The sequence below is a fragment of the Schistocerca gregaria genome, chromosome 4 (genome assembly GCF_023897955.1).
Source record: "Schistocerca gregaria isolate iqSchGreg1 chromosome 4, iqSchGreg1.2, whole genome shotgun sequence".
In the NCBI taxonomy this organism is placed as follows: Eukaryota; Metazoa; Arthropoda; class Insecta; order Orthoptera; family Acrididae; genus Schistocerca; species Schistocerca gregaria.
In genome coordinates, this window is record NC_064923.1 from 175970229 (window position 1) to 175980941 (window position 10713).

The 10713-nt window shown below is 46.5% G+C and overlaps 1 pseudogene; it reads left to right on the forward strand.

Annotated features, from left to right (window-relative positions):
- Positions 1–10341: 10341 nt before the first annotated feature.
- Positions 10342–10458, forward strand: LOC126268317 (5S ribosomal RNA; annotated as a pseudogene).
- The last annotated feature ends 255 nt before the right edge of the window (positions 10459–10713 follow it).

Here is a 10713-nt window from a genome sequence, read left to right on the forward strand (position 1 = left end):
TTACGCAGACAAACGTAAACCTTTTCCCATGAAGGCGTTGACCCTCTTGTCTCACAATGGGATAAATGCATTAACAGTTATGGCGACTACTTTCAAAATAATAAATATTTAAGTTACGTTTTTCCATATGTCTCGTTTTCATTTGACTGCCTCTTATAGATTGGCGAAAAAATTGCATAATTAAGGAGATGTGTGACATAAACGGAGTTGGAAGGCGTGTTTCTACAGTTGAAAGATGATGTCACTTCAAATTTCGCGCCAGCTGCGGAAGAGTGGCCCTAAAAGCACTTCTATGAGGATGCAAATCAGGTTTTCTTTAAACACACGCTGTAACGGTGGTGAGCGTTAACGAACTTCGAGACTCGACCGTGGTCAGTTCATGTTAGGCAAGAATGCCTTGAAGGTGACAAAAACGCCACTATCAACACCGCCGGCAGCTGTGGCCGAGCGGTTCTAGGCACTTCAGTCTGGAACCACGAGACCGCTTCGGTCGCAGGTTCGAATACTGCCTCGGTCATGGATGTGTGTGATGTCCTTAAGTTAGTTAGGTTTAAGTAGTTCTACGTTCTAGGGGACTGATGACTTTAGATGTTAAGTCCCATAGTGTTCAGAGCCATTTGAACCACTATCAATTCCCCACTCACCTTCCACAAGGTCGTGTAATACGGCTACGAGAAGCGTAATGTTCCTTCTGCGATACTGCAGAAAGACGTGGCAGGAACGTAGCCGCTGTACATGAATGTTGGCAGCGTTGGTAAACAGAATATACGGTTGCAAGAAAAGCAGGCTCCTGGCGGGCACATGGCACTACCAAGAGGGAAGACCATTGTGTTCAACCTATCAAAATGGTTCAAATGGCTCTGGGCACTATGGGACTTAACTTCTCAGGTCATCCATCAGTCCCATAGAACTTAGAACTAGTTAAACCTAACTAAGCTAAGGACATCACACACATCAATGCCCGAGGCACGATTCGAACCTGCGACCGCAGCGGTCGCGCGGTTCCAGATTGAAGCGCCTAGAACCGCTCGGCCACCCCGGCCGGCAGCTCAACCTATCGCCCAAGTGCATCTGCGGCAGCAACATGAGCAAGCAATTGGCATCGCAATGAAACAATGAACTGTTACAAATCGGTTACTTCAAGGAGGGCTCCGAGCCAGACGCCCTGTATGCATTCCACTGACACCAAACAACGGTCATTTGCGGCTTCATTGGAGTCAAGCGACGGTTCACTGGAGGATATGGTGGAGGTCTGTTGTGTTTTCTGATGAAAACCGGTTCCGTCTCGGTGCCGGTGATGGCCGGCTATTAGTTAGAAGGGGGCCAGTTGATCGGCAAGCAATCTGACTGCTAAAAACCATTCAACAGCCAATATCCCATAAAATATTTTTTTATTTAAAACAATCAGTTTCAACAGGTTATGGTGTCATCTTCAGGTCTTAAAATCTTTTATTGTAAAGCACGTTCATTCTACACTGACCTCATACACAAGGCGTCAAGTGGATAAAAATAGCAGATTACAGCGATGACAAACCTTTTATAATGTGTGTATTTTTTATCCAATGAGATCTTGCACGTGAGATCAGCTTAAAATGAACATATTTTGCAACAAGAGATTTTAAGACCTGAAGATCACAGCATAGTCTCATAGTTTGCTGAAACCGGTTGTCTTAAGAAAAAAAAAAAACAGTTTATGCGATCTAGGCTGTTGAGTGGTTTTTAAAGATTAAACAGATCACTCTTCAGTTCTTTCAAAATGAAAAAAAAAAATCAATAAACCTGTCTGCGTGCTAGACACACCTGACTTGCACCTGGAGTTCTGGGGTGCTATTTCGTATTACAGTAGGTAATCGTGATTACAAATTTGTCCGTGAATCTGGTGATTCGACCTGATGTGCTGCCATTCATGAACAGCAATCGACGGGGTGTTTTCCAATTGGATAACGCCCATACACAGCTCTTATAACCCAACATGATTTACAGAGTGTCGACACGTTGCTTTTGACTGCGCGATCACCAGATCTGTTTCCAGTCGAGCATATAATGGACATCAATGGACGACGGCTCTGCCGGCCGAGCTGTTCTAGGCGCTTCAGTCCGGAACCGCACTGCTGATGCAGGTTCGAATCCTGCCTCGGGCATGGATGTGTGTGATGTCCTTAGATTAGTTAGGTTTAAGTAGTTCTAAGTCTAGGGGGCTGACGACCTCAGCTGTTAAGTCCCATAGTGCTTCAGCCATTTGGACCATTTGAAGGACAGCTCTAGGGCACCTACTAACATCATTAATCGTCCATGTATTGACCACTGAAGTGCAACAGGCATGGAACTCCATCCCACAAACTGACTTCCGACACCTGTACAGCACAATGCATGCACGTCTGCATGGTTGCATTCAACGTTATGGCGGTTACATCGGTTATTAATGTGCCACCATTTCATATCTGGAGTGGCTTATCTCGCGCTTGCATTAACCTGTGATCTTGCGATGTTAATCACTTACATATAATACCTAGAGAAATATATTCCCAGAGTTTCATCGTTTTGCATTAATTATTTTGTGGTGTTTCGATTTTTTCCGACAGTGTATTTTGATAAATAACTTCATTTTCTCAATTCACTGCAAGTTAACACGAATGCTGTCTTGTAAGCGCGAGTTTCAATTCTGCACCCACCTCCGAGCAATAAAAGAAATGTCCGAAACCGTGGAACTGCGTAGGGTTACCGCCTGCTCCTACAACACGACACTGGCTGGGGGCACATCTCGCTATTGAGACTGCACCCCGGGGGTGATATTTTTAACTGCGGGACACGAACAACACAATAGCAATTCTTTTAACGAAATAGCTGTAGTTCTGGGACCAGCAGGAACGCGAAAAGGAGAGGAGAAAAAGAAGGGGAGGGCAGAAGCAGCCGCGATATATATTAAGAAGAAGCAGGAAACATCGCCTCGGACGCGCGACCGAGCAGAACAATAAAAGCGAACGAGACAATGGTGCGGGTGCAGGGAAGATCGCCCGCAGTGCCGCCGCCTTTCTTTCCTTTCTTTTCTCTGTTTTTTTTTTTTTTTTTTTTTTTCGCCTCCGCGCGACGGGGGGCAGGGGTGGGTGCGGCGCTTCGGAAGTAATAGCGGCCAACGAGTGGAGCGGGCCGTCGGCGCGAGTTAAATATTCATAACTCAGCGATAATACGAAAGCCCGGGCCGCGCTCGTGACGAGATGGCTACCGGCCATGCAAATACCGACGGCCGGCGCTAATAAGCTCCCCATAAGGCCGCCACCGCCCCCTCCAAAACTCAGCTGCAGCGGCGCGCAGCCCTGCTCCCTGCGTTTTGAAGAGCGCATCTCGAAAACTGAAGCGTATACAGCGTGATTCGTGGGGGATCTCTATAAAAAATAATGTCTTTTTTTTTCTCACACGACTGTGCGTCAAAACGTACTCACTATGCGCTTGTTTGATGGAGGAGGTAGCTACTTTCAAAACACGCCTGGCGTTACTGTTACTGTCTTTATAAGGTACCCCTGTCGGTATCCGCGGTCGAAACTTAAAAATGCAGCGTCATATTGAACTGCGCTACGCCACTAAATGCACTGCGACTCACAAAAGCGGCTATGCAAACACTGGAGATGTCCAGACACGAATCCAAAGGCAGAGGGTTAGAGGGAGGCAGTCATGACCCTCCACCCACCCCACACCACCAAACAAAACAAAAAGTAGCAAGTGTACTTCCAAAATTTTCGTATGACTGCCTTTTAAATATATTTCTCTGAAACGCGATTACTTGAGGTTGTGCTAAAGGGATGTACGAGGGGTAATTTTTAAATACGTTCCGTTTGTGAATGAGAATCAGAATGACATGCGGTCGCCGCAGTGAGTTTACATGTCTGATCCCACCTTGTTTTACACCCGTTCAGACGCCATTTACGACCGTAGTGGTCTGTCAGTGTGCTTACCTCGAGTAAGCAGGTGAACTCTTGGTCATCGTCAGCAACCTGCAACAGTTAGGTTTATCATCGTTTTGTGTCCGATAGGTCATATATTGGATGCACAGTGCGGGGTGATGCTGGCGATTTGTTTGTTCGTCAGTGGGCGAGCTCGTCGGTTTCCCTGCTGTAACCTGTTGGTCGTCTCTAATAGCAGCTGGTAATTTCCTGTCAACGTTGCTGATAATGGAGGGTTTGGGTTTAGTGGATGCCTGAAGACCGTTAGCTGCCTTAATGTGTAAGCCCAACAGTGAAGTACGGATGAGTTGGTGTTAGGATACGGGGATGTTTTTTCTTGGCTAGAGAGTAGTTCCATTATTGTGTGGTTCCAGTGTTGTGCCCAAAAAAATGCTGAATGTGGAAGGATATGAACATATTTTGCAGCACTGCGTACTGAAACTTAACGTCAGGATCGAGGGTCACAAAGTAGATAAAGGAATTCTGCTACCTAAGCAGCAATATAACCCATGACGGTCCGAGCAACGAGGACATAAAAAGCTGGCTAGCACTGGCAAAAAGGGCATTAGTGGCCGGGAGAAGTCCATTAGTATTAACAATAGGCCTTAATTTAAGGAAAAAATTTCTCAGAGTGCACGTTTGAAGCACGGCATTGTACGGTAGTGAAACATGGACTGTGGAAAAACCGGAACAGAAGAGAAGCGAAGCTTTTGCAACCTTGTGCTGCAGACGAATGTTGAAAATTAGATGGACTGATAAGGTGGGGAATGAGAAGGTTCTGCACAGACTCGGAGAGGAAAGGAATGTATATGGAAAACACTGACAAGAAGAGGGGACAGAATGATAGGACATCAGGAAACAACTTCCATGGTACTAGAGAACACTGTAGAGATAAAAAGAGTAGAGGAAGGCAGAGACAGGACTACAGCCAGCAAATAATTGAGGACGGAGGTTGCAAGTGCTATTCTGATATGATGAGGTTGGCACTGGACAGGAATTCGTGGCTGGCCGCATCAAACCAGTCACAAGACAGAGGACTCAAAAAAATACTGCCTACAATAGAGGAACAGTTTGCAGACAATTATTGTATCAGCAAGACAGTGCATCCAGACATCAAGCAGGGTCAGGGATAATAACATTACTGAAATGGTTTGGCCCTCCCAGAGCAGGTCTAAACACAATGCGTCGGGTTTGGGACGAGTTAGAACGTCCACTTCGCCACAGACCCAAGCGTCCCTGACCACATTGTGCTGTTCTGTGAGTGGTACTCACACACACGGCGAAACATAACAGGAATCACAACAGAAACATTACGGCACACCATCAGGAACTCAAGCTAATGGGAGTAACTAAATGAACTCACAGAGCGTATGTGGAAGACAGAACACACCTATATGGAAAGAGGAGGCCATCGTAGCAGACATCAAAGAGACGACTAGCTTGTTCAGATGAAGACTCCAGTACAACGGACTCCTCCAGTACCGACACAGGGGACTAACACGCGAAGAAGAACATTTAGATACCCAAATATAGGAACATATCAAACAAAACAGAGAGGTATGTTATCTTATAATCGTTGCTGGTTATTGTACAAGAATTATTAGTGTTGCCGCAACAGCGATCTTTTGCGCTCCGTGGAACTGTTCATGTGGCTAGTATCACTGTTCCATATTGATTATCGTGAATAAAGACATTGCTTGCGACACCTGTAAAAACTGTTTTAGCATAGAGATGTGAAACTGTTTCTGATTTGAGTACGTTAACTATTATCAATTGTGTATAAATATTATTCGAGAGGAATAAATGTATCACTTGACCCACACGGTGAGATTTAAATTGTCATTGACTTACGTGTTAAATTTAATAGCTGAGTACAACCTGGATCTCCACTCTTGTTATCACGTGTTTGGCATTGCATATCAGCCGTTTGTGGAAGGCTAGGTAACCTGTCTTCGGTGACGTGTGTATTCTACTAGTTTCGAGAAATTACACCGGTCTTAAACTAAAAAAAACTGTTGTGGTTGGCAGGAGAGCCAACCGTATGGTTAAAGGAGGCCGAAATGCACGCGTCTCAGCTCACGCAGGCTGGCGTGAGGTATGGAACATGACAAGGGAATTAGAATTGAGAAAAACGGACGTAGCTGGTGGAATACGTAACTCTAATCCATAAATGGAGAACGTCGCTCTTTATGGTACATGATTCACAATATCAATAGTACGGATACTGGCGCCTTGCTAGGTCGTAACAAATAACGTAGCTGAAGGCTATGCTAACTATCGTCAGTGAACCATCGCTAGCAAAGTCGGCTGTACAACTGGGGCGAGTGCTAGGAAGGCTCTCTAGACCTGCCGTGTGGCGGCGCTCGGTCTGCAATCACTGATAGTGGCGACACGCGGGTCCGACGTATACTACCGGACCGCGGCCGATTTAAAGGCTACCACCTAGCAAGTGTGGTGTCTGGCGATGACAAAAAAAAAAAAAAAGAACTGACGCGCCTTGCACATAGTAACGCGTTTTAATCATCCAGATACTTTGATGTGAAATATAACAACGAAGGCACTTATCGCAAAATTACTATTAGACCGTAAAATTATACTAGTAATCTAAATGTAGCATGGGAAAAAGGTCAGTACCTTCTCTGCATTCGGCTCTTGAGGACGAATGTAATCCCATTACTCCACACGTATTCAGACACGTCAGTGAAGGTATCCTCAGCAAAGTTCAACCCGTCAAAAAACGCGAAGGGTGAATACACCCCTTATTAATGTTCCCTAATAGCTGTCTGGATACTTTTGAGGACTATCCTTAAAAAGTTCGTGAGTTGAGCAAAGACTTGCTAAAAAGGGCGCTGTAGTATCTTGGACAGTTCGTTAGAAACAAATTTTTGTATGCAGGGAGAGGCTTTGAAAGACGGCACGTCTTATTTACTTGGAGTAAATACACTACCCTGAGGTGAAAAAAGTCACAGTATATCTCCTAATGTCGTGTCGGACCTCATTTTGCATAGCTCAGCAACTCGACATAGCACAGACTTAACAAGTCATTGGAAATCCTTTCCAGAAATATTGAGCAGTGTTGCCTCTATAGCCGTTAATAATTGCGGAACTTTTACCAGAGCAGGATTTCGTGTACGAACTGTCTTCTCAATTACGTCCCATAAAGGTTCGATGGGGTTCATGTCGTGCGATCTGGGTTGCCGAATCATTCGGTCAAAATGTCGAGAATGTTTTCCAACCATTCGTGAACAATTGTGACCCAGTAACATGGTGCATTGTCATCCGTAAAAATTCCATCGTTGTTCCGGGACATGAAGTCCATGAATGGCTGCAAGTGGTCTCCAAGCAGCCTACCAAAACCAGTCAGTGATCGGTTCAGTTGGACCATTCCTTGTAAACACTGTCCACAGAATTATGAGGCTACCACCAAGTTGAAAAGTGTCTTGTTGACAACTTGAGTCCACAGCTTCGTGGGGGTCTGGACCACATTCGAATCCTACCATCTCAGCTCTTACCCACTGAAGTGGGGACTCGTATAACCAGGCCATGGTTTCCCAGTCGTCTGTGCTCCGACCGATATGGTCACGAGCCCAGGAGAAACCCTACAGGCGATGCCGTGCTCTTAACAAAGGCACTCACGTCATTCGTCTGCTCCCATAGTCCATTAACGTCCAGTTTCGCAGCACTGTCCCAACGGATACGTTCGTCGTACATCCCACAATAATTACTGCGGTTATTTCAAGCAGCGTTGCTTGTCTGTTAGCACTGGAAACTCTACGCAAACGTCGTTAAGTGAAGGCCGTCAACCGCTGCATTGTCCTTGGTGAGAGGTAATACCTGGAATTTGGCATTCTTGGTATACTCTTGACACTGTGAATCGCTGAATATTGAATTCCCTAACGATTTCCGAAATGGAATGTCCCGTACGTCTAGCTCCATCTACTATTCCGCGTTCAAAGTCTGTAAATTGCAGCCGTGAGCCCATCATCGCAGGGGAAATCTTTTCACAGAAATCACAGAAGTGCAAATGACGGCTTCAGCAATGTATTGCCCTTTTCTACATTGTGTATGTGATACTACTGCCATCTGTGTATGTGTACATTGCTGTCCCATGACTTTGTCACCTCAGTGTATGTCTTCTTCAGTTTCATTACCCGGGGTCTCAATCGCGTTTAATTTCCACTTCGTATTTACACTAAAGCACCAAAGAAACTTGTATAGTCATGTGTATTCAAATACAAAGATATGTAAACAGGCAGAATACGGCGCTCCGGTCTGCAACGCCTATATAAGACAACAAGTGTCTGGTGCAGCTGTCAGATCGGTTACTGCTGCTACAATGGCAGGTTATCAAGATTTAAGGGAGTTTGAGGGTGGTGTTATAGTCGGCACATGAGCTATGGGACACAGCATCTCCGAGATAGGGATGAAGTGGGCAGTTTCCCGTACGACCATTCACGAGTGTACCATGAATATCATGAACCCGGTAAAAGATCAAATCTCCGACATCGCTGCGACCGCAAAAACATCCTGCAAGAACGGGACCATCGAAGATTGAAGACAATCGTTCAACGTGGCAGAAGTACAACACTTCCGCAAATTGCTGATTTCAATTGGAAATTTGTGGTAAGGTCTTTTGGGGCCAAACTGCTGAGGTCATCAGTCCCTAAGCTTACACACTACTTAATCTAAATTAAACTAACTTACACGAAGAACAACACAAACACCCATGCCCGAGGGAGGATTCGAATGTCCGAGGGGAGGGGGGCGGGGGGCGCCCGGACCGTGACAAGACGCCCTAGACCGCACGGCTGCTGATTTCAATTCTGGGCCTTCAGCAAGTGTCAGCGTGAGAACCATTCAACGAAATATCATCATTATGGACTTTCGAATCCCACTCGTGTACTCTTGATGACTGAACCACACAAAGCTATACACCTCTGCCGGCCGTTGTGGCCGAGCGGTTCTAGTCACGTCAGTCCGAAACCGAGCTACTGCTGCGGTCGCAGGTTCGAATCCTGCCTCAGGCATGGATGTGTGTGATGTTCTTAGGTTAGTTAGGTTTAAGTAGTTCTACGTTCTAGGGGACTGATGGCCTCAGATGTTAAGTCCCATAGCGCTTAGAGCCATTTGAACCATTACACCTAGCCTGGGCCCGTCAACATCGACATTAGCCTGGAAACATGTTTTCTGGTCGGACGAGTCTAGTTTCAAATTGTATCGAACCGGTGGACGTATACGGGTATGGAGACAACCTCATGAGTCCATGGACCCTGCGTTTAAGCAAAGGACTGTTCAAGCTGATGGAGGCTCTGTACTGGGGTGGACGTGTGCAGTTGGAATGATATGGCACCTCTGATGCGTCTAGATGCTACTCTGACAAGTGACACGTATGTAGGTATCCGTCTGATCACCTGCATCCATTCATGTCCATTGTCCTTTCGGAAGAACTTGGACAATTCCAGCAGGCCAATGTGACACTCCACACGCCCTGAATTGCTACAGAGTGCCACTCTTCTGAGTTTAAACACTTCATCTGGCCACCAAACTACCCAGACACAGGCAAAATACGGCGCTGCGGTTGGCGACACCTATACAAGACAACAAGCGTCTGGCACAGTTGTTAGATCGGTTACTGCTGCTACAATGGCAGGTTATCAAGATTTAAGTGAGTTTGAACGTGGTGCTGTAGTCGTCGCACGAGCAATGGGGCACTGCATCTCCGAGGTAGGGATGAAGTGGGGATTTTCCCGTACGATCATTTAACGAGTGTGCCAAGAAATTTCAGGAATCCGGTAAAACATCAAATCTCCGACATCGATGCGGATCGGAAAAGAGACTGCACGACACAAAGCTTTACACCTGGCTTGGGCCCGCCAACAGAGAAATTGGACTGTTGATGACTGGAAACATGTTGCCTTGTCGGACGAGTCTCGTTTCAAATTGCATCGAGCGAATGGATGTGTACGGTCATGGATGCAACCTCATGAATCCGTGAACCCTTCAAGTCAGCAGGGGACTGTTCATGCTGGTAGAGGCTCCGTAATGGTGTGGAGCGTGTGCAGTCGGAGTGATATGGGACCCCTGATACGTCTAGATACGACTCTGACAGGTGACACGTACGTAAGCATCCCGTCTGATCACCTGCCTCCATTCATGCCAATTGTCCTTTCCGACGGACTTGGTCAATTCCAACAGGACAATGCGACACCCCATAGGTCCATAATTGCTACAGAGTGACTACAGGAACACTCTTCTGCTTTTAAACACTTGCACTAGTCACCAGACTCCCCAGACATGAACAATACTTAGTATATCTGGGATACCTTGCAACGTGGTGTTCAGAAGAGATCTCCTCCCCGTCGTACTCTTACGGATTTGTAGACAACCCTGCAGGATTCATAGAGGCAACGGCCTTGCCGCAGTGGATACACCGGTTCCTGTGAGATCACCGAAGTTAAGCGCTGTCGGGCGTGGCTGGCACTTGGATGGGTGACCATCCAGCCGCCACGTGCTGTTGCCATTTTTCGGACAAATTGAGGAGCTATTCGACCGAATAGTAGCGACTCCGGTCAAAGAAAACCATCATAACGACCGGGAGAGCGCTGTGCTTACCACACGCTCCTCCTATCCACATTCTCAGCTGAGAATGACACGGCGGTCGGATGGTCTCGATGGGCCACTTGTGGCCTGCAGACGGAGTGCCTGCAGGATTCATGGTGTCAGTTCCCTCCAGCACTATTTCAGGCGTTAGTTGAGTCCACGCCACGTCGTGTTG